This window comes from Pan troglodytes, chromosome 7 (genome assembly GCF_028858775.2).
Source record: "Pan troglodytes isolate AG18354 chromosome 7, NHGRI_mPanTro3-v2.0_pri, whole genome shotgun sequence".
NCBI classification, from domain to species: Eukaryota; Metazoa; Chordata; class Mammalia; order Primates; family Hominidae; genus Pan; species Pan troglodytes.
In genome coordinates, this window is record NC_072405.2 from 77,500,158 (window position 1) to 77,523,920 (window position 23,763).

Below are 23,763 nucleotides of genomic sequence, written 5' to 3' on the forward strand. Positions count from 1 at the left end.
GATTTCTTACACTTTCAAAAGTATAGACCTCTTTTGAAAATTTGTTGTAAGTTTGAAACTTCTTACCAGAAAAGTGCATGTATGTGCAGAGGAACACAATGTGATGCATATGATTTTAGCAATTGAATGGCATTTCCAAGTTCATTCAAGCCCTATCCCCATACTCCTGTTAAAAACTCCTTTAAATGCTGTGAGTTTTGCAAGCTCTATAAAGTAAACCACATTTCGAATCCCTCATCCTCACTTTTATCTCTTTAGCTAAGAAAAACAATTTAACAAAAATAAAACAGCAGCTTTTGTTTCATTGAAAATCATTGTGTTGTAGGAGTTATTAAGAAATTATTTTAGGCAGATAGAAAGGAAAAGGGATCCTTGGGAAGTTTTCATTTTTAAAGCAGCTCCAGAATTGGAATGCCCTGGCTCTTAGAGCGGCTGGCAACCTTTGATAGGCAAATGCAAGCCATTAGAAACTGGGTCTACCCAAACATGGTGATTCCCGCGGCCTTCTTGCCCTTGCCCCACATATTCCTGGCAACATGGCCGTGCCCACATATACCCACGTTTGTAGAACATCGTGGCGCCCTGCATTTGCATATTAAATGCTAGGGTGGGAGGGCCAGCTTTTTCAGGCCCCGTGAATTACAGGCCTGGTCAAACCAATCCCCTGAGCCCTATGCAAATCAGACACCACCTCCTCCAGCCTCTACATATACCTGGCTGGTATCCACTGCACTTGGGATTTCCTCTTTTGGCTTTGGAGGCCCCCTCCCTCTGTCTTTGTATCGGGGAGCCTTTTCCCTCTGCCTTCTCTTTTCTTCTTGCCTATTAAACTGTCTGCTCCTTAAAACCACTCCACGTATGTCTGTGTCGTTTTATCTAAACTGGCATGAAGACCAAGAACCCTGGTGTTCCTCCACTCATCGGAGCCATATCACTGGGGTTATAGTAGGAATGGTAACAAACATAATTTTCTGTTTTTAGCAGAGAAACTTTTTAATATTCTTATTTTCAGTCAGTTCTTTTACCATTGCTTAACACGAAAAGAATAATTACAGCCGGGCGCAGTGGCTCACGCCTGTAATCCCAGCACTTTGGGAGGCCGAGGCAGGCAGATCACGAGGTCAGGAAATCGAGACCATCCTGGCTAACACAGTGAAACCCCATCTCTACTAAAAATACAAAAAAATTTAGCCGGGCGTGGTGGTGGGCGCCTGTAGTCCCAGCCACTTGGGAGGCTGAGGCAGCAGAATGGCGTGAACCCGGGAGGTGGAGCTTGCAGTGAGCCAAGATCGCGCCACTGCACTGCAGCCTGGGTGATGGAGCAAGACTCTGTCTAAAAAAAAAAAGAGAATAAATACAAATCAAGTACATGGATAAACACGGTACATGACAGATGACAGATTATGGATATAAAACGATACAAAGAGCTACAGCTTTTGGCAAAGAATAAAATGCCCCAGCTAGAAGGGACTAGAGACATTTTTCTAAAGAAGTATCTTTCTTTTTAAGTTAATTAATTAATTACTTTTTTTTTTTTTTTTGAGACAGGATTTCACTGTCACCCAGGCTGGAGTGCAGTGGCTCAATCATGGTTCACTGCAGCTTCAACCTCGCAGACTCAAGTGATCCTCCCACCTCAGCCACCCAAGTACCTGGAACCACAGGCTTGCACCACCATGCCTAGCTAATTTTGTATTTTACTTTTATAGAAACAGAATATCCCTATGTTTCCCAGGCTGGGAAAACTCCTAGGCTCAAGAAATTCTCCCACTTTGGCCTCCCAAAGTGTTGGGATTACAGGCATGAGCCTGCATCCAGCCAAAAAGTCTCATTTTTATAAGTAGTAACATATTAGGGTTTCTATGTACACTGCTGTGGAAAATTATATAATCTATCAAAGAAGAAAATAAAAGTCTAATCTCCTAGCTAACTTAGAATACAGGCTCTCTTTGATGTTTTTACCTCATCATGATATTCTTGCCTATAGAAATGAATATGTAGTGTTCTAGCAATAGTCTTAACCAACACAATTGAATAGTAACTGAGAGTCTTGATTATTTTCCTTATTTTCAAAGAGAACACTAGGTATTTTGGTAGAGTACAATAAACAACGTCCATTCTTTTTAGTTGTGAAGAAATTCTGTAGTGTTAATACATTATTTATTTGGTGGTGTTACCTCATATTTCTTCTGACTGCAAATATCGGATGTTATCCCGACTGTGGCATTATTCTCTGCTCTGGAGTTAACTTTTATGGAATCTGTGGAACTGACTAGAAACAGTTAAAGGTAGGGTGAATACAACAGTTCTTCTTGGGGAAAATCATGTCCAGGACACAAACACCATTAAAGCATTTTAGAAGTCGTTTATTGAATTTACTGCTATGACCCAATTATAAGAACTTCAGCAAAAGCTGTAGAGTTTATTAAATCATATATTTTAGTAAAACCTACTTTAGTTTTTGTTGCATTTTCTTAATTAAGTTCAAATCTACTACTCACTGAGTTCTGATTAAGTTGCTATGGTCATTATGTGTCTGAAATTTGTGGGTTCTTGGTCTTGCTGACTTCAAGAATGAAGCCACGGACTCTCAAACTGAGTGTTACAGTTCTTAAAGGCAGTGTGTCTGGAGTTGTTCATTCCCTCCAGTGGGTTCATGGTCTCACTGGCCTCAGGAGTGAAGCTGCAGACCTCTGCGGTGAGTGTTACAACTCACAGCTCATAAAGGCGGCCCCACCCAGAGAGTGAGCTGCAGCAAGATTTATTGCAAAGAGCAAAAGAACAAAGCTTCCACAGCGTGGAAGCGGATGCGAGCAGGTTACCCCTGCTGGCTCACCTCGGCTCGCTCACCCCTGCTGACTCAGGCAGCATGTTTTTATTCCCTTATCTGACCCCACCCACATCCTGCTGATTGGTCCATTTTACAGAGAGCTGATTGGTCCATTTTACAGAGAGCTGATTGGTCCGTTTTACAGAGAGCTGATTGGTCCATTTACAATCCTTTACCTAGCCACAAAAGTTCTCCAAGTCCCCAGTAGATTAGCTAGACACAGAGCACTGATTGGTGAATTTACAAACCTTGAGCTAGACACAGGGTGCTGATTGGTGCGTTTACAAACCTTGAGCTAGACACAGAGTGCTGATCGGTGCGTTTACAAATCTTGAGCTTGACACAAAGTGCTGATTGGTGCAATTAAAATTGCTATATTCAATGACAGAGTATGGAATTAAACCCTGTTGATGCCTCAGTGTCTTCTAACATCTAGGGAGTAAATGAAAGAATCATTTCTTCCTAGATTGTTTGCTATATATTTTATAACTAAAATATTAAAAAGTCAGTAGTACTTCTAATAATTTATATAACGGATTAACCTATTAGAAATTTCATTTTTATCCTCCTTTGCAATGTCGTTGAGTTCAGGCAAAATTAGTGAGATTTTTTTTCCCAGTCTTGGAGGAAGGGGAGGAAGATTTTGCATTTTTTTTTTTTTTACATGCCTAGGATATCAGAGATACTCAAAGAGGAAATCAGCTTATCCTCCAAGTATGGATCAGAGGTTAGTTTTTAATAAAAGGCTTCATGACACAGATATTCTGCTGGTAATTTATTCTTTTTCCTTTTTCTGCCCACATTCATTATTCCTTTTATCCGTCCTCATCCACTTGTTTTGGAGATTGCCTTCCAGGTTCTCCTCTTCCCCCAGTTAATTAATTGTTGCAGTAGCCACAGTGATATAGTCCTATTAGTTGAGTAACCAGCAAACTAATTGCATTAGCTACTTGTGGCATTGTAATAGTTGAATGATTTATCATCATTCTTTCCACTTTGATCTTTAAGTATTTTAGATTTCTAACTTTTGACTTTCTATAATTTTGTTATGTGCTATTCCCAAGTACTTTGTTATTAGCTCTTATCTATATTCTCTTTATACTCATTCCCTTAGCAATTTCCTCCACTACCATGTTTTTGACTGACACCTTATAGTTAGATGAATCCAAATACTACACGTTTTGGGCAGAATTGTCTCTCCAACAACATTTATATGTGAACTCCTAACCCCCAGAATCTCAGAATGCAATTGTATTTGAAGATAAGGTCCTTAAAAAGGTGATAAAGATAAAATGAGATTCTTAGGATTGGATCCTCATCCAATATAACTGGTGTCCTTATAAGAAAATGAAGAAGTAGGGTGCATACACACAGAAAAAAGTCCATGAGGCCCAGCAAGAAGGAGGCTATCTAGAGGCCAAGGAGAAAGGCTTCAGGAAGAAACAAAACCTGCTGACATCCTAATCTTGCACTTCCAGTCTTCAGAACTGTGAAAAAATAAATTTCTGTTGTTTAAGCTACCCAGTCTGTGGTATTTTGTATTAGAAGCTCTCCAAACTAATACAGTGTTTTATTTCAGGAAATCTTCTGAGTATCTCAAATACCTCCTAGTGCAATTCCAGATAATTTCTATATTTTTGGTATTGGTTTTATCATTATCTTCTCCCCAGTTGAGTTTGAACTTTCTGAGCAAGTCTTCTGATACCAACTGGTATATTGTAATACAATTCTAATATTAATCACCTGGAGTCAGCACCAGACCCACAGGTTAAAGGGCATGGACCCTCAACAAGGCTGTCCTTACTGCAAACACCAGCCACACTTCAGGGCCCACATACCACCCACATGTCTTTCCAACTGGCTGCAAATTAAGAGGTTCCCATGACTTTATCAGGTTGATAACTAACTAAAATGACTGAGACAACATAGGAAAATGCTACACTTAACAGCTACAATTTTATTATGAATGACATGAATCAAAATTGCCAAATGAAGAGACACATATCCAAAGACTTTGGGAAAAGTGTCTATTGTTCATGGTTAGGCTCCAGGAAGAATAGACAGACATGGAGAAATGTGATCAGACAAAAAGGGAATAATCTAATAGTAATAAACTGAGGGGAGAAACTCACCAAAGGCTGTCTGTTCAGATTCATCTTGGCTTCTCTGTGTAGCATTTCTTCCTCCCGGGTACAGGACAGGACTCTTCCTGGAATGAGGGAAGGTAGGTCAAAAAATGTCTTGATGGCCAGATCTTACACAGAAAGGCAGGGGAAAGTTACAGACGTATTTTTTAGGTTGAGAAAGAGGAATTCTAGTCTTTATGGCTTGCTTTGTGAGGAAATGAGGGGTGGGAGATAGGCAGGCAGGAACAGGTCAGAGAGATACTGCTTCTGAGGCTGCTTTTCAGGCCTTCCAATCTCCTTTAGTTCAAAGTACCCAGCATGCCAAAGTGCCAGACTTTGGGGTATTGTTTTCTGAGCCTCAGTAAGTGCCAGGCTCTTGCAGTGTGTCCTGAGTTTCTCATGGCACTTAGCACAGTCCTCACACTTCCTGGATGGTTGTTGTTAGATTAAGTCATCTGTAATCGAAAACTGGTAGAAGATTTTTTATGTGAAACATATTAATTTAAACATTAGAACTAAAAAAACCCAAGGATATCTTATTTTCTTAGGGTAATGTTTCTTTTTTTTCTTTTCTTTGATAGTAGAGATAAGAAGTCACATATTTTCCTGTGAATCCTTTCTTTTAAATACATTACATACCCATGAGCTATTTACTTTTTAAAAATCTGTTAGATACATGGCTTTATTTCTAATTTTCAAAATAATTATGCAATTTGGAGTGTAGTATGCATTCTTACAGATGAAAAAATAAGATTTTCAGACGTTAAGTAAACTTTCCCAGGTTGCTCAATAAGTGAGTGACAGTGCCAGATCTCAAATGCAGGTCCATCTGACCCCAAAACCTGTCCCATTTCCAACACTCATTATATTGCCTCTTGGCGAAATTCCTACATACTTCTGTATAACACATGTAAAGGAAATAGCCTTTAGGCTAAAGGCTCAGTTAAACCTCTAAAAACAAACCAGTAAGGGGAGTGAGTGACAAAATAAAAACAGCAATGTGGTAATGCTTCCCAGGGCTCGCAGTGATATTGTGTAGACATGGAGTGATTAAATACCTGAATCCTATAAGAAAGGCTGAATTCACTCAGGGAACACAGAACTAATGTCTTGGGCATAGTCTTGGCTGAAGGCCAAGTCGCATTTACTTTCACACAATGGATATATTGATTGAAAACCATCTCTGAGTTGGAAGCACTGAGTTTAGTTACAAATGTGTAGGAGGGAGGCTTGCTGTCTTACGATGATGATTATGATTGGGGTAAATAGCATTAGTATTGGTAACATTTCAAGCAAGGAGGCTGAGGTTTGTCAATGCTATGAAAGTTAATGCAACTATGTCTATCTCTCTGATGATAGGTATGTTGAGTCTATCTACTAAGACATCTAACATTCTTTTTGAGCAGTGTTAGAGAAGCAGTACGATATAGCATGTGTACTTCACAATAAAGGTCAGTTGTAAATCTTATTTATGGTTATACATGTATGAATGAGCAATAGAGAAATGACTTAAAGATGCAGTTTGTGATTGGCACACTCAAAATGTGTGGAAGATAACGCTTGTCAATGGACTTTGTGTACTCTAGGGGGCAGTATAAGGTAGACGCAACTGATTAAGGGCATATAAAAAAGTCCATGTGAAGACTGCCCATATGTGACTTCCTAAACAACTAAGACCGAACTTCTTCTGAGATAGCAACAGTCACCCTGTAGACAAGTAGGCTTTTCCTGACACAGCAAATAAAACTCAGATCCAATTCTAGTAGTCCGAATTCCTCTAAGTAACCCCAGTGGTATTTTCTCCTGGGGTTACACGAGATGTAAAGAGGTTCTCAGGCAAAAGACAAACACATTGGAAACTGCCTCTTCTGCTTAACTCAAAATGAAAAGTTTGCATAGTTAGACAAGTAGTACAGTCTGTACCTCTTGACTGTATGTCAAGCTGTCCTGAGAATGTATATTCAACTAATTCTTTCTAGTGAGCAAACAGCAGTGTGTTTACATAAGGCACCATGCAGGTGAAGCTAAGACAAAGCATTTTTATTTCACTTCACAAATATTATCTTTGTCTTGCAATATTTTATTGCAACATTATTACATGCAAAATAGTACTATAGTGATGTGATTTAAATTTATGTACTTAAAATATTCGGTAACAAACTTGAGTTATACTACTCTTGTGCCATTGGATTTATTCTTTTCTATGCTGTATATGCCTTTGTCCTATCTAAATTTCTTCTTAAAATTGCTAGCTAACTCTCAGTTGACTACAGGAAAAAATCTTTGCTTTTAAAATTATATTTATTTTTAGAGAGACATAAAAATCTTATTGGATTTCCAATGTTAAGAATGTGATGTGTAGGTAGTTCTACCATTTGAATATATACCCACAACAGAAACACAAATTATTTAAAGAAGTTTGTAGTATAAATAAAACTGGCTTTTCACTTTATAGCCAAGTTAATTTATAAATTTAAAAGCTGATAAACCAGATAATTAAAGTTTGTCTTCTTAATGTCAGAAAGGCAAAGACTACAAGAACCATGGAAATCATATAATCAAGTATTATATTGGCAATGCTGAGAAGAAAGGAAAGAAAGAACTGAAAGGCTGTGGAATATGTTAATTTCTTGTGTCTTCATATTAAGAGTTAGTTGATACTATTCATAGACATAGAAAATTAAATATGTTATAGTAAGTTCTAGTTATATTAATAGAAGTAACTGCTAACATTTCTAAAAGCAGAAAGCAAACCTCCTGAATAATAACAAAGGTCATCGTACAAATTCACAAAGCATAAATAAGGAACACATCTAAAACAAAGTGACTAAAAAGAGTGGAAAATTGTTTTTAAAAGGAAAAAACATTTCAAGAATTGAAGAGGAAAGAAACTAGTAGTCATAACATTTAATATTAGATAAGTAGAATTCAGAGTAAAAAGACTGAACAAAACAAGTAGGATTTTTTTATAATAATAATGGGCACAATTTATGCAGATCGTCCAAATTTCATTAGTATCTAAGATATAAATTATCTAAAATATAAATATGTAAAACAGAGAGAGAGAGACACAGATAGGGAGGTGGAGGCAGAGAGACAGATAGACTGAACATATGAAGAGCAGAAGACTTTTGCTTCTTAATTTTGACAAGTCAAGTGAAGAACAAATGAAGATAGAGAAGACCTAAGTAATATGTTAGATTTTAAAATTAAATATAATTACATATAATATATATCATTTTATAATTTAGAATGTACCTTCTTCTCAAATTTTCAAGGACTATTAACACATATCAAACAAATATTAGGCCACCAAGGAGATCTCAGTAAATTCTAAAGATTTATGGCACTGTAAATATAATCTGATAATAATTCAAATATCTGCATACTAATAAAAAAGCAAGAAAAAACCTCTAATAAATAAAGAACTCATAACAAAGATTTAAAGAAGATAGAAATGGCATAAAAATAAATCAGAGCTGTGGCTGCACTGTAAGCAGTGTTGAGAGAAAAGCCCTAAGTAATTATATTAACAAATAAGATTAAAAATTAACAGATCGGCCGGGCGCGGTGGCTCACGCCTGTAATCCTAGCACTTTGGGAGGCCGAGGCGGACGGATCACGAGGTCAGGAGATCGAGACCACGGTGAAACCCCGTCTCTACTAAAAATACAAAAAGTTAGCCGGGCGTAGTGGCGGGTGCCTGTAGTCCCAGCTACTCGGGAGGCTGAGGCAGGAGAATGGTGTGAACCCGGGAGGCGGAGCTTGCAGTGAGCCGAGATCGCGCCACTGCACTCCAGCCTGGGTGACAGAGCGAGACTCCGTCTCAAAAAAAAAAAAAAAAAAAAAAAAAATTAACAGATCATGCATACAACTAAAAACATTTGAAACAAGATGAAAAATAAAAACAAGAGAAAATAAGTTAAAAAAGTAAAAACAGACATTAATAAATAAGAAAACTGAAAAATGGTAGAACTAATACAACTAAGAGTCATCTTTTTGAAAAATAATTATCCATATAGTAAAAAAATTATTAGCAAATATAATTATGAAAAGGGGGAAATATAAAAGTAAAAAATGAGAATGGGAAAATAGCCACAGACACAGAAGAATAAAAGGAATTATGAATGCAAACTTTGCTCAACTCAAAAAAATAAATTTGAAAATCATAAAATAGATGATTTTCTAGGAAACAGTAATAAATTGAAACTGACACAAAAGGACCAATTTCCAAACAGGAAATAATGTTACAAGGTACCTACTTGCCTCCCCTAAGGCATTAGAACCAGAGAGTTAGCTCAGAAAATTACATAAAACTTTTAAAGAACAGAAAAAAGACAGCCTTATAAACTGTTGTAGAACATGGACAAAAAAAGACAATTTCTGGTTCTTCTTTTTGAAACCAGTGCAATGTCGATCCCCAAATTTTTAAAAAGTAGCACATGGGAAATATTTGTCAATATTAAGTTAAAATTTTAAAATATAAGCAAAGAGAATAGCACCTGACCAAGAGAAAGCCATAAAAAGATTTTATAGCCGGGTGCAGTGGCTCACGCCTGTAATCCCAGCACTTTGGGAGGCCGAGGCGGGCAGATCACCTGAGGTCGGGAGTTCAAGATCAGCCTGACCAACATAGAGAAACCCCGTCTCTGCTAAAAATACAAAATTATCCGGGTGTGGTGGAGCCTGCCTGTAATCCCAGCTACTTGCTACCCGGGAGGCTGAGGCAGGAGAATTGCTTGAACCTGGGAGGCAGAGGTTGCGGTGAGCTGAGATCGCGCCATTGCACTCCAGCCCAGGCAACAAGAGTGAAACTCCGCCTAAAAAAAAAAAAAGATTTTTACTACGACTCAATGTTAAAAAATCTATTAATATGATGATCTCCAAAGATACTGAAAGGCATTTTTTCCATTAAAAAATGTATATATATATTTTAAATGTCTCTAAGTAAAATAGGAATAGAAGCAAACTAATATGACAAAATATGTGCTTTACATATAACTACTTTAAAATAATGAACTATATACTTTAACTCAACCCGAAGACATTGGAAGCCTTTCCATGATAACCAAAAATCAAATAAGAATTTCATTATCATTACTATTATGTAACGTTGTTTTGGAAATAGTAAGTGATATATCTGACAAGAGAGAAAAGGAGGAAAAACCCAAGAGAAAGTAAGAAATATCACTGCCAATAATATGACGCAATACCTAGAAAACATCAAATCTTAAACCTTATTAAAATCAGAGAATTCAATAAGGTTTTTGAACTTGATTGAATTAAAATTAACATATATAAATCAATAGTTTTTTTATGTCTTAATAACATCCAGTAGCAAAGACAATGGAAGAAAAATCTCATTCTTAATAGCAACTTAGTGTATAAATTATCTGGAAATATGCTGAAGAAGAAATAAGCAATATCTACATCATTTTTAAACCTTTCCAAATCCTTTAAATGTACCCAATTTACACAAAAGAAGATTAAATGTATAGCGCATGTTGTCACTTATATGTGGGAGCTAAGAAAGTGTATCCCATGAAGACAGAGTAGATTGGTGGTTACCAGGTTATTAGTCCATTTTCATGCTGCTGATAAAGACGTACCTGAGACTGAGAAGAAAAAGAGGTTTAATTGGACTTACAGTTCCACTTGGCTGGGGAGGTCTCAAAATCATGGTGGGAGGTGAAAGGTTTTCTTACATAGCAGAGGCAGGAGAAAATGAGGAAGAAGCAAAAGCAGAAACCCCTGATAAACCCATCAGATGTTGTGAGACTTACTCACTATCACGAGAATAGCACAGGGAAGACCAGCCCCCATGATTCAATTACCTCCCCCTGGGTGCCTCCCATAACATGTGGGAATTCTGGGAGATACAATTCAAGTTGATATTTGAATGGGGACACAACCAAACCATATCACCAGGGTAGGGGGAGAAGATTGATTCATGAGTATAAAAATATAGTTTGATAAATATAGAGTGAAGCATACCCTGTTTTAAAACAGTAAAAATCAAAATTACAAAGAAGTAGATTTTCTCTAAATCTATCTATAAATATCAATAAAAATAAAAGCTGCTATATCAATAAGAATGAAGGATGTTATATATTTGTAGTGTGTGTTTTAAACCCTCCAAGGTGGTGCTAAAGATCATGTAGAAAAATATACATATAAAAGTGGCATAGAAGTTTTTGAGTTGAATGCTCAGATATTAAAACATATTATAAATTTACAGTAACTTAATAGTGGGTAGAATCACATGATAGATATACAGAATAACACAGCATAATAGAAAACCCAGAAATAGACTCAGAGATATACAAGGACTTACCATTTGGTAAAGCTGGCACTGCATATCCGTAGATGAGAGTTGTATTTTTAAATTTATGGTAACTATTTAGGAAAAAAAGACAATTTCCTATCTTAACTCTTACACAAACATAAATTCCATGAGGAGAAAACATTTGAACATACCAACATTAGAGGCGATATTATATACGTAAGTCTATATACATTATATATACACATATACATACATCCTTACTTAGGCATATGCACTATATGCACATTTATGCACATTTATGCACGAGTGTGTGTGTGTGTTTGTGTATGTGTGGGAAGACCTCTTAAAATATGACTTAAAAAACAGAAACCATGAGATCAATACATTTGGTCCTAAACTGAAAAAGAAACCAAAAGATAACTACATTAAAAAATGACAATCCAAGTGACTAATTCAGAAAAAAAATCTGATATACATTTAACCATCAAATGATACTTTTCATTATAAAAATGCTCTATAAATCAATATGCAAATAAGTAACAATTTGATCAAGAAAAATAATAAAGAACGGGAAGATAGAAGAGAGGTAAGGAGGAGAAATTCACTACTTGTTAAGTAGTAAATTATATAGCGTATGGTGATATGACTATTAAGTAATATACGGTACTGTGAGTAAAAGGAAAAGCTTGTTGAGTGGAATTGACAAAGGAGGATGCCAAAGGGAAGTCACTGACAATTAATGACCCAAAGATATTGATTGCAACCATGTGTCAAAAATGTTGGCATAGTTCAGAAGTCCCTAATATGTATTATATGTACAAATACATACAATAGGATATTATATAGCTTTAAGAACTTGTAATTACTGATATATTTGGACTTACTTATACCAGTTTTTTTCCCACAGTTGCCCCTTGCCTCTTTTTTCCCCTTCTTCATTTCTCTATTGGGTTATTCTAGATTTATTGTTATTATTATTACTTCTCCCCTCCTCCATGAGTTTGGAAGTTATCCATTCTATTTCTGTCCTTTGAAGCTTTTCTTAAAATCTCAGTTGGTCTAGAATTATCTCTACACTTTTCCCAACATACAAGTATTTTAGTACACATGACAGCAATCATTACAGCTTCCTCATCGTCCTTTTCAACTCTCAATGTTCTAAAGATAGTTATGGTATAAATTAAACTGTTCTTATGGCCAGACCTTGGGGCATTAATTCTCTTGTAGCACATTTTCATTTGACCTCATGTTTTCTTCTGTGGTTGTGAATTTAGGTTGGGAACTAACCTCCTGCAGGAGTTGCTTGTGTCCCTTGGATTCTGACTGTGTTCTCATAAGGCAGTTTTGCTTTTGATTCTACTAGGGCCTCCGGGTTTCACTTGTCTCAGGCAAGTCTCAGGTGGATGGCAAGATTCCTTTGCTGCTGTCCTGAGCTGATGTATGGATTTTTTCTAATTCCTCTTAAATAAAACCAAGGAAATCTTCTGAGGCCCCACCTCTATGCAGAGTTTCCTGCAAAAGTTTCCTTTCTAAGATTGGTCTGTCAGCCTTAATAAAACTCTAACCCCAAACCATAAAGTGTATCTCCTTCCAATATTACTCCAGTCTACATCAGAATAACACACATATATACACACATGCACACATACACTCAGTACACACACACACACATGCATATCAACATGGACTTTGGATATTAGTCCTTTGTCTATGATATTTAACAACTTCAATGTGATGATATTTTGTCAAAAATTATTTTTTAAACAGTTATATATCAGTTGCTCTAGCATTTTTTCTTGACGTTGGGGTTTAAATTTTCTTATTGGTTGTATATGTCGTCTCTCCCTGTTGATGGTACATTTTCTTCTATGGCTAATAATTTTTTTAACTGTGAGTTTAACTTTGGTGGAGTTTACTTATTGTAGAACTCCCATAACTCTGAGTTGTTAAAGCAGTCCTCTATGCTTTTTTTTTAAGTTTTGCATTTACTTCTTGGGCCCTAAGATCCAAACCAGTTGTGTTATTTTCTCTATCTGTTATAGGCTCCCATACCATGAAGGTAGTATAAATTCACATTGCACTCCTGCATGTGTTATTGACCTGGGTTTTTAATCTCTCTTTGTGCTTCTTTCTGCTCTCTGCAATCCCCCAAAATATCCGGTTCTTTAGACAGGAAGCAGAATTTTCCAGCTCCAGCATTATGGAAAGTGTGTTCCCTGAGGCCTGCCGGCTTGATTCAGGTCTCTCTGTGATTTATCCTATCCCTCTTCACACAACCATGAGACCTCTTCTATCTCAGCTTAGGCCATAAAACTCTGCTCTTCTGAGGACTTTATCCAGATCCCATTCCTCTGCAGCTTTAGCTTTGGGTTTGCAAACACTCTTTATTTGTGTATTAATGAGATTTTTCTTTTCTTTTTAAAAATTGACAATGTATTTAAAATTACTTTCTTATTATATTTTATCCAACATTTCTATGAGTGTGGAGGGGGTGCTAAACTATGTGTTCCTAACTTCCACAGTGCCTGGAAATAAATCAAGAGGTGAAGCTCCTCTGAGATCTGGAAATGGTAGCACCACCAATTTTCCTGAAGACAAAAGTTTGAGTATGTTTTTCTGAAATCTAATTTGTAATCATAAAAGCCAGAAAAAAAAGGAAAAAAAGAGCCAAGAAATAAATATCTTACAAACTGAGGCAGCCAATGAATGTCTGTCTAGATTATAGAGCAAGGGACAATAGAAAACCCATACTCTGCATCGTTTGTGAATACAGACTAGGAACACGTGTTTTGCTTCTGCTATGTGCCAGGCCCTGTATTAACCTCATTAGGCACAGAATATTTAAGTAAGTTGTTCAATATCATACACCTGATAAGTATTTGTGCTGAGATTCAATACCAGGCATATTCAAGTTGCATCTTTTCCATTGTAATGTTAATTCTCAACCCTGGGAGCCACAGATATGTTCTGGAACTCCAAAAACATGTAAGTTATAAATACCAACTACAATAACAACTCACAATCGAAAGCTGTTTCCATTGAATATCTTTTTATTAATTTCATTTTAATTTATTGAGACAGAGTCTCACAATGTAGCCCAGGCTGGTCTTGAACTCTAGGGCTCAAGCAATCCTCCCACCTCTGCCTCCCAAAGTGTTGAGATTACAGGCTTGAACCACCACTCCCTGACGGATATGTCTTTTTGTAAGTTACTGTTTCGTAACTGGGGTCTGAGAAGTGCTGATGGGAGAAGAAAGCGTCCTAAAACACCATCAGGGATCAGAAAGAATTATATTTTCCCTTAAAATAAGCCTGGACTTGATTCAAGTTTTAGAAACACCCCACTGTTTCTCCTACTTGCTTCCTTTCAGGAAAGGTCGGTTTGACAAGATTTTATGGGCTTTTTGTTTTGTTTTTCTTTAGAACTTTTTTTTACTGCAATTTCATGGCTACTGTGGGTTGAAAATGGGTTTTCTCACAACGTCTTTGGGGTGGGGAGGGAGATCAGTTTCCCTGGCTGTGACTGGCTGGCCTATTTACAGGAAGTCTCAGGAAGGTCCTGAGCTGGGGAAAACAGTCCAACATTGATGTGGGAACCAGGGAGGACCAGACAGGCAGAGCCTTTCCTGCCTGGGCCACTTCCTCAGCGCCAGATGTTCTGCTTTGCAAAAAATTCAAGCCTTTCACGGCCCTCTGTTGCTCCCTAAGATCCAGCATATAAATTTTTTGAGACCCATAAACAGGGCCAAGTTTGTCAATACTTAAGTATTTAATCTTATCTTGCATCTAAACTAAATTTTTCCCCTTGCAGTCTTTCTTTCTGTGTCTGGTTTCCTTTTCATGTTGTTGCCATAATTGCAATAGCTTGTCCTTCCCTTCTCACCCCCACCTGCTGCTGCTTCTGCCGCTTCTTCTTCTTTTTTTTTTTTTTTTTTGGTACCGTAAAGATAATGGTAAGATTGGGGGAGATGTTTAAGAAGAAATAAGAAAGATAACTGAGAGGGTGGACTTATTTATGTGAGAAAATGGAGACTGAAGGAGTCCTGTCATTTAATACTCCCCCATAGCTCTCTACTCTCGGGGGAAATTTAAGAAATTAAAAAACACACATACAATTTTATTGTATTTTTTAGACAGAGATTAAATATCTATGATTTTCAGCCATGCTTCTAACTTGTGTTTATAATCCTTTTGTTTCTTTCTCCATTAACTGTTTTTTTTAAAACACAGCTTTACTAATATATGCAAGAAATGGGCCACTAATATATGCAAGAAATGGTATTCATTTATGCATACCAGTAAGTTTATGATAATGAGAATTTCTGTGGACACACATAGATTTGAAGATCACTTGGTCCACAATTTTAGTCTATGGGCCAGCTGTGAACTCTGCAGCCTCCCTAACTCTTTTGAAGAATAGAGAATCCATATCATAGACTCATTCAAAAGATAACCAAACTGGCTCTGTCACATAAAACTTATACTTTATAAAACATCAAAATATTATTATCTTTAATTACCACAAGGATTATGTCATGTACACTTTCATCTGTCACATAGAGCCTCATGTAAGAAGAGGAAACTGAAACTTTGAGAGGTATTTGCCCTAGATTGCTATCTAAGTAAGGAGCAATACTGAAACACAAATTCAGGTCTTCTACCTCCAAATTTAAGCTCAACTTTTGACTGCAAAGACAACAAAGAATGCTGAATTTATTCCTTTCTAGAAATCTATGCTGCTGAATCCAGACAGGTGGTATGTACCCTGCGCAAAAGCTCCCAACTAGGGAGATGAGTTAGGCTGAAAGGCACTGCATCCTCCCCTTTCTAAGCTTTGTGCCAGAGGATTGTTTCAACAGGAGACAAAGATGACTATTTCGTCTCAAAATGCACCCAGCCACAATCCCAGAGGCTGCTTTTTCCCAGAGGGGATGCGTTTTTTCTCATCAAAAGGACTGAACAGATTAGCAAAATTCCTGCTCTCCATAGAAAAGTCCCGCATGAGTAGGAACTTTGAGGGTCAGTGTGGCAATTTCAGTCTATGAAATAACCATTCTACAAGCTGGACTCAATAGAACAAATTCAGTGGATTTCACAATTTTGTTTCAAGTACAGGTATTTCCTAATACCTCTTGAGGGTGGGGCTGCTTCCAGACAAAGGATCCCAGAAAGTAACATTCCTACCACCCCATTTTGCCCTTCTCTTTTCTTTCCCAGATGTTGCCACTGAGTTTTGGTGGTAATGTGCAATGCAGCAATAGTTAACTAAATATAGTGGATAAATAGGGAATATTTGGAGAAAGAGTTTTTCTGACATCCTATCATTTAGAAAGGTGCTACCGGGGGAATAATGAAATTCTCATTTCAAATTAGCAACTTTCAGGTAGTTCTTCTGAGGCATATTTGAGATTGGAACTTCAATTAAGGCATATTCTCAGTAATGATCTCCTGATCATAATCAAGATTTGTTGAAATATGAAGACTCTTATTTCAGAACTGCATGTGAGGGTTCAGATTATTGCATATGGAAGGAAGACAACTTTGTAGAAAAAACAAAGAACTCGGGCTGGGCGTCGTTTCTCATGCCTGTAATCCTAGCCCTTTTGGGAGGCTGAGGATGGAGGATTGCTTGACCCCAGGAGTTTGAAACCAACCTAGGCAACACAGTGAGACCTGGTCTTTTTTAAAAAGAAAAAAAAAAAAAAGAACTAATCATGTGTTCATGTGAAAATCACATAACCTTTAGACTCTTCAGTTTTTCTACCTACAAACTGGTGGCAATCAGACGAAAATATCGCTATTCTCTAATCTTCTGGCCGTAAATTCTATGGATGAATCTTAGCTGCTTCTAGAGTTACAAAAAAAAAAAAAAGAAAGAAAAAACGAAAGAAGAAAGAAAGCATGAAAGCAAGAAAGAAAAGGAAGAAAGGAAGGAAGGAAGGAGAGAAAGAGAGAAAGAAAAAAAGAAAGAAAATGAAAAAAATGGCTCTCCACCAAAACCTGATTTTCTGTTCAGCATTACTCTATGGACCATTTATTCCATTTGGGAATGCTGAGGATCCCTGACATTACCGATACACATATCAAAATTTGTAAACTGAATAAATAGTATTTGAGATATTCTCAAAACTATATTATTCTAGAAGGGATTTACTTTGAATAAGACTAGAAGAAAAAAAACCACACACACGAGAAAATCTCTGCAACTTTGGAGAGGGTCAAGAATGCTTAGACAGAGCATAATAGATATGAATCATAAAACAATAAACAATTCATAAATTAGACTATGAAAATAATAAAGTTTGGTCTTTTAAAGACAGAAATAGGAAATGAAATGTTTAGCTACAAATGGGAAATAATATTTACAATACATATCTCTGACAAAGGAATGACATCCAGAATATATGGAGAACTCTCACAACTCAATCATAAGAAGGCTTACACCCCATGAAAATGAATAAAAGATTTGAACAGACTTCTCAAAAGAAGATATATTAATGGCCAAAAAGCACATGAAAAGATGCTCAACATCAAGTACTCATGGGGAAATGCAAATTAAAACCACATAAAATGTCACTTCCTACCCATTAGAATGTCTAAAACTAAAAAGACTAAAAATGGTAATGCCAAGTGCGAATAAAGAATTGGAGCAACTGACACTCACAAATCACTGGTGAGAATGTGAAATTGTACAGCCACTTTGGAAATCTCTGTGGCAGATTTTCAAAAAGTAAAACATGTACTTACCTTATGACCCAGAATCCCACCTCTAGGTATTTAACCAAGAAAAATAAAAACATGTCCACCCAAACCTTTATTTACTATATTCAAAAGCTAGAAATAACTCCAACACATATCAACAGTTGAATAAATAAACAAAATGTGATATATCTATAGAATAGAATTCCACTCACCCATAAAACAGAGCAAACTATGAATATATGCAAAAACATGGCTGAATCTAAAATCTTTAAGCTGAGTGAAAGAAGTCGGAAACAAAAATGTACATACTGCATAACACCATTAATATAAAATACTAAAAATACAAACTATTCTGTGAAGCAAAAAGCAAATCAGTGGTGGCCCACAGTGCTAGGGACAGCAAAAAGGATAGATAATAAGGTGCATGAGAAAACTTTTTGGGGTGATGGATATAAATATTTTGTATTTTGATTGTGGTGTATGCATCTGTGAAAGCTTATTGAACTACACGCTTTAAATGGATGTCATTTATTGTATGTCAATTATACTTCAATAAAGTTGATTTTTAAAACTGACCTAGGACAAGAAGGAAAAAATATCACAATTTCTTCCTACAAAAGCAGACAATTCAGCAACTGAGAGGGATTTCAAATGAAAGAGTTTAACAAGCAGTGAAATTGAAATAGGTTTGGTTTTGAGCTTTGGAAAATCTTACTCAACATTTCGATTTAAGCCAGAGGTTTTTCTTTAGCTCTCAAATGTCTTTATGTGTAACTATATTCCATAGTCCCCATTCCTACACCTAAACAAAACAAACTGAGGTTGCTTATTCTTTGTTCACTGGTTTACTTTCTACATAAATACCTCCTCTTGAAGAACTTCCAGCCTATTCTAGATCAGTGGATGACTGTAGTCTTAGACTGAACTGTTTCCAGTATTAATAGGGAGAGGCATAATAAATCCACTAGGAAAGACAAGTAATTTTCCAAATATTATAATCTGGGTGTTTGAGAGAAGGAAGATGAACAGCCAACATGTGATAAAGAGGAGACTAAGAGAATCAAGATATAAATATCATCTCAGAGAGGAAGTCTGTTGAAACTTCTCCAGAGGATTGGATTGATAATTGTTGGCCAAGCAGGATATTGGGCTCTGGGGACCTGGAAATGCTCCAGATTTAGTCCATGCACTAAAAGAAAAGCCTTGTTTGCGTCCTTATTATTCTTATAAGAAAGCACTGATTTGCCTTTCAAGAATTAAACTCATACGAAGCACCACATTGAACAGCCTCTAAACCTTAGTGTGTGTGTGTGTGTGTGTGTGTGTGTGTGGTGTGTGTGTTGGGGTGAGGGAGAAACATTGTGGATATTTTAATACCAGTTTCTACTTCATCACTTCACTACCCTTCTCCCATCTAACAGGTCTGGCTTCTTGGAAAGTCTGCCTGATTTAAAACCTAGTTCTATGTGAATGGTATTTAGAAAGGATAGCCAATTTCAAAATAACAGCTTTAGTTCAAATAGAGCAATAGGGACAGGTAATATTTTATCACTCCTTCTAGTTCACACTCAGTTCATAAAATTACTTGCTGTGGGAGCCAGCCTCTTAAGTCATCCGGACTCAATAGTGCTACTCACTGGGAAATCTTGAAAGAGTAAGGTTGAATTAATTAGGCAATGGAAAACCTTGCTGGGAATAATGTGGTTCCTGTGTGCATTTGGTTAGCTTTGATAGGCAGCCTTTACAAGAGAACAGGAGATCCAATGTAAGCTAAAGGGCCCTGGGAGTTCTGGCTGTATAAAGCAAGAATGATCATTGTTTTTCTAACCTGGGACTTTGTAACTTTTAATCAGATAGTGGTTTCATGAGTTCTGAGTATGTTTCTAGCACTGAGTTAGATGTTGATGCAGGTTACGAAAGAATTATAAGATATGGTTCTTGGTGTTAATAATCTTATGTGGTTAGAATAAACTACAAGAAATATAAGCATTTTAAACCATAAATATAAATATAAGGTCCTTCATTGCTGCCAAATGAGTGTTTAGAGTGTGTGATGGATTCTGATTGCTGAGTAAAAGTTGCTATCATTTAGATCTTCTTCCTAAGCTAGGAATACGATTGACCTCACTCTACTAAAGGTTTGGGGGCCACTAGGAGGCACTTATTTTACTCTGTCCTCTTCAGACAAGAAAGTTCTCCCCAGACTGATGGCATGTTTATTGCTGGGTCATAAGGACCTACGGCTAGTTTTTAAAAGTGCTGCCAATGGATTGTTCCTCAAAGTAAGAAAAGTAAAATATGGACTAGTTTGCATACACAGGCATAATGTGAAGTTGTCTCTCAAGAAAGACAATACTTAATCAGTAGTTGGTGGATTTGTTAGAAGAGTTCTTGTTATCTATAAATCATTTTGACACATGTGATACCTGGAATTTGAAATTTTCAGGACTTTTATGCTAATTTTTTTAAATACTCTTGCCATTATGTTATCCTCTGGTTGTATCTTGGAAAATCTAGATTTTGAAAACGTGAGAAGCATTTTATTCTTTGGAAACCCAGTATCACATGTAGTCCTTTTAGGTGAAGACTCTCCAGGAGCAGAGCATAGTATGTGTTGCTCATACTCTTCCTTACTCTTTTTCTCACTTCCAGAGCCAAGTGGCCAAGCTTATTAAATGAAAAAACTCCTCAACTGGCCTTTTTAGGGCCTTCAAACACTACCCACAGTGTTACTTCACACCCCTTTCATCCTCATCCCCCCTATGTGGAATTGATACTGCAGACAGAAAGAAACAATTTAGGCAGATAGTACAGGCAACGGAGTCCTCGGTGGAATTTCCCTTCTAAAAAAAATGCAGCCCAAGAAATTATTCTTTTCTAACAAAGAGTAGGCTGAAATATTGAGCTGCAAACATAGATAAACAAGCTGGAAGCTTGCTTGGGAGAATGCTGGCAACTGTGCCAATAGAAAAAGACTACCTTGGGGCCAGGCATGTCCAGCGTGGAGGCTCTTATCTTCTTCCCATTTCTTTGTTACCACGTGTACAGTGAAGAAACAGGCAACATGGCACCAACCAGGTGGAGAATCCATCTGCATCACAAATGATTGGGGGTGGCCATGCTCTATGCAAATGGTACACTTAGCCCTAACCAGTTTTTCATGCCTTATGCAAATGGCACACCCGGTCTGGCCAATCTTTCCTGCTCTATGTAAATCAGACACTGCCTCCCCAAGCTCATCTATAAAAACCCCTTGCATTTTGCCACAGACCAGAAACCTGTTCAGGAGCCCTCTCTCTGCAGGAGAGAGCTCTTCTCTTTCTTTTGTATATTAAACCTCTGCTCTTAACCTCACTCCTTGTGTATCTGCATTCTTAATTTCCTCAGTGTGAGACAACAAACCTCAGGTATCATCCCAGACGAGCAATACCATTTCACAATGAAATTCCATGTCATATTTCCTTAAACAATATACTTTTATTACTGTATCCTCTTTCGAAAACCCTTTTCCTTTGAAGCCCAACAAGTCATTTGACTATATTCTCAATCTCCTTTTCCAATTTTCTCCCTCATTTGCAGTGTCTTTGTTACCACTCACATGCTTCTATCACCATGTGTGACTTCAATTTCCATATGCGTGACCCACCTATGATCCCCAGTTCTGCACACTGTACAGATCAGTTTTGCCAAACAGTCCTACAGTCACACCAGGCCTGTAACTGCTCCACAGTGAAACTTTACTTATGGTTTCTTTGTTTATTTGTCCCCTTAACTAACTTTCTTTGAGAATATTGAGATCTGCATCTAAAAAGTTCTTATTGCTTCCGAATCCTTTAGCCCTTCCCCTTTCTCCACTTCTTTCTTTTCCAGCTTAGAATCCAATAAGAATCCTTACTTAGCAAACCCTTTTCTAAACTTGAATTTTCTTGACTTTGTCGCTTTTGGTCACTCAAGTCTAATTGACAGTTGTACTTTTTGTGAATATAACTTTACAATTTCAGTCTACTGTGCATGATGGAAATTACCGAATTATAAGGCTTTGATTTAAATTTGTTGACACTATTCCACTTACGGATGCAAAAAATCAGTCAATATAATATTTCAAAATACTCTCTAGGTAAACTAAAGCATGTTGAACTGAAGAGATCATCAGACAAAAGTAACATTGAATTTAAAATGCAGATGCATGTTCTGTTCACTTATTGACTCAAAAATATTTATTCAGAGTGAGCTATGCCGTAGATACTTTGCTTAGTATAGGGATTCAGTGATGAATAAAAACACCATTCTTGCCTATATGAAGCTTGCAATATGATAAGGATGGGCGTTTGCAGAGTAAACTTCCAAATAAATGTATTTTGTATGAAGATAAAGTAACTATCACTAGGAGAATATAGTTCACAAGGATAATCTTATCAAAGATTTCCTATGAGGAAATTATGTTTAAGCTTAGATCTGAAGGTCAAGTGAGAGGTCCATGAATGGGAAGGGTTATTGAGGAAAACTGCCATTTGTCACATACTTCCAATATCTCACTGATGGAGTCATACAATACTTCAACTTTCAGTTTAATAGAATTGTGAAAATATTATTTATGTCTGAAGACTATTATGAATAAAAGTTAGAGATGCATTGAGTATAAAATTAAAAGGTTGTGTAATCACCTGATGGGTTTGTCTCACCCTCTGCACAGACATAACCAATTTACTGAGAATGTGGTATTGCAGTAGAAAAAGAGTTTAATTAATGTAAGGCTAGTCATGCAGAAGTGAAATTTATTACTCAAATCAGCCTTCCTAACTCAGAGGCTAGGGTTTTCATGAATAATTTGGTGGGTGAGGGCTGGGGAATGGGTGCTGCTGATTGGTTGGGGATGAAATCATAGGGGTGTGGAAAATGGTCTTCATGTGCTGAGTTCACCTCTGAGTATGGGAGGGCACAGGACTGGTTGAGTCATGAGTCTAGGGTCTGGGTGGAGTCAGTCAGATGCCAGAATGCGAAAATCTCAAAAACATCTCAAAAGACCAATCTTAGGTTCTAGTATAGTGATAGTATCTATAGGAGCAACTGGGGAAGTCACAAATCTTGCGACCTCTGGCCATATGACTTCTGGGCAGTAGAGGATTATAGAAGAGTAACCTAAGGAACAATGGCTGGTTATCATTTCATTACACCTACATCTTAATAGAACTCAGGCCCCTCCTATAATCCTAATCTTGTGGACTTTCATTAGTTTTACAAAAGGGGTTTTTGATCCCTGAGCCAAGGGGGTTAGATTTAGGCAGAGACTACTATCATGCTTACTTCATAGTTAAATTCTTCTCCTGATTATCTTGGCCTAGGCCCAGGAATGAGTGAGGACAGCCAGCCTGTGAGGCTGGAAGCCAGATGAAGTCAGCCATGCTAGACTTCTTTCCCTGTCATAATCCTCACAAAGGCAGGTTCAGTTGTATTTGCTAAAATGAGTAGAAAAATAAAATTTTGCCCCATCTAAGTAAGCTTTCACAGTAGGCCAGAGCTTTTTGTACAGGCGAACTCTGACAATCTGTGTATTAGAACCTAAGATGATCCCATAGTTTCTGTGATGTGGGCCGACGAGGCTTTTACTTTGAGGCAAATGCCTGGAAGCTGGGCCGAGAGCCAGCTGTCAGGATCCCTTTAGCTCAGCTCAAGTGTCACCACAAATAGACAGCATTCCAGGGTAAATCCTTAAAATAATGGCTAGGAAGTAGAACAAGTATTTAGGATGGGCCTGTGAAAGGATAGCCATAGGTGTGGTTCCCAAAGTAAGTCTAGGACACTGCCCCCTGTTTCCTGGC

At 37.2% G+C, this 23,763-nt stretch overlaps 1 long non-coding RNA gene across 1 annotated transcript; it reads right to left on the reverse strand.

Annotated features, from left to right (window-relative positions):
- Positions 1–979: 979 nt before the first annotated feature.
- On the reverse strand, positions 980–21,074 carry LOC129135729 (uncharacterized). Its single transcript, XR_008536763.2, has 4 exons — positions 20,924–21,074; positions 4,963–5,039; positions 2,178–2,272; positions 980–1,333 (listed from the first exon to the last, which is right to left on the reverse strand). It is a non-coding gene; the product is annotated as an uncharacterized LOC129135729 (long non-coding RNA).
- Positions 21,075–23,763: the final 2,689 nt, after the last annotated feature.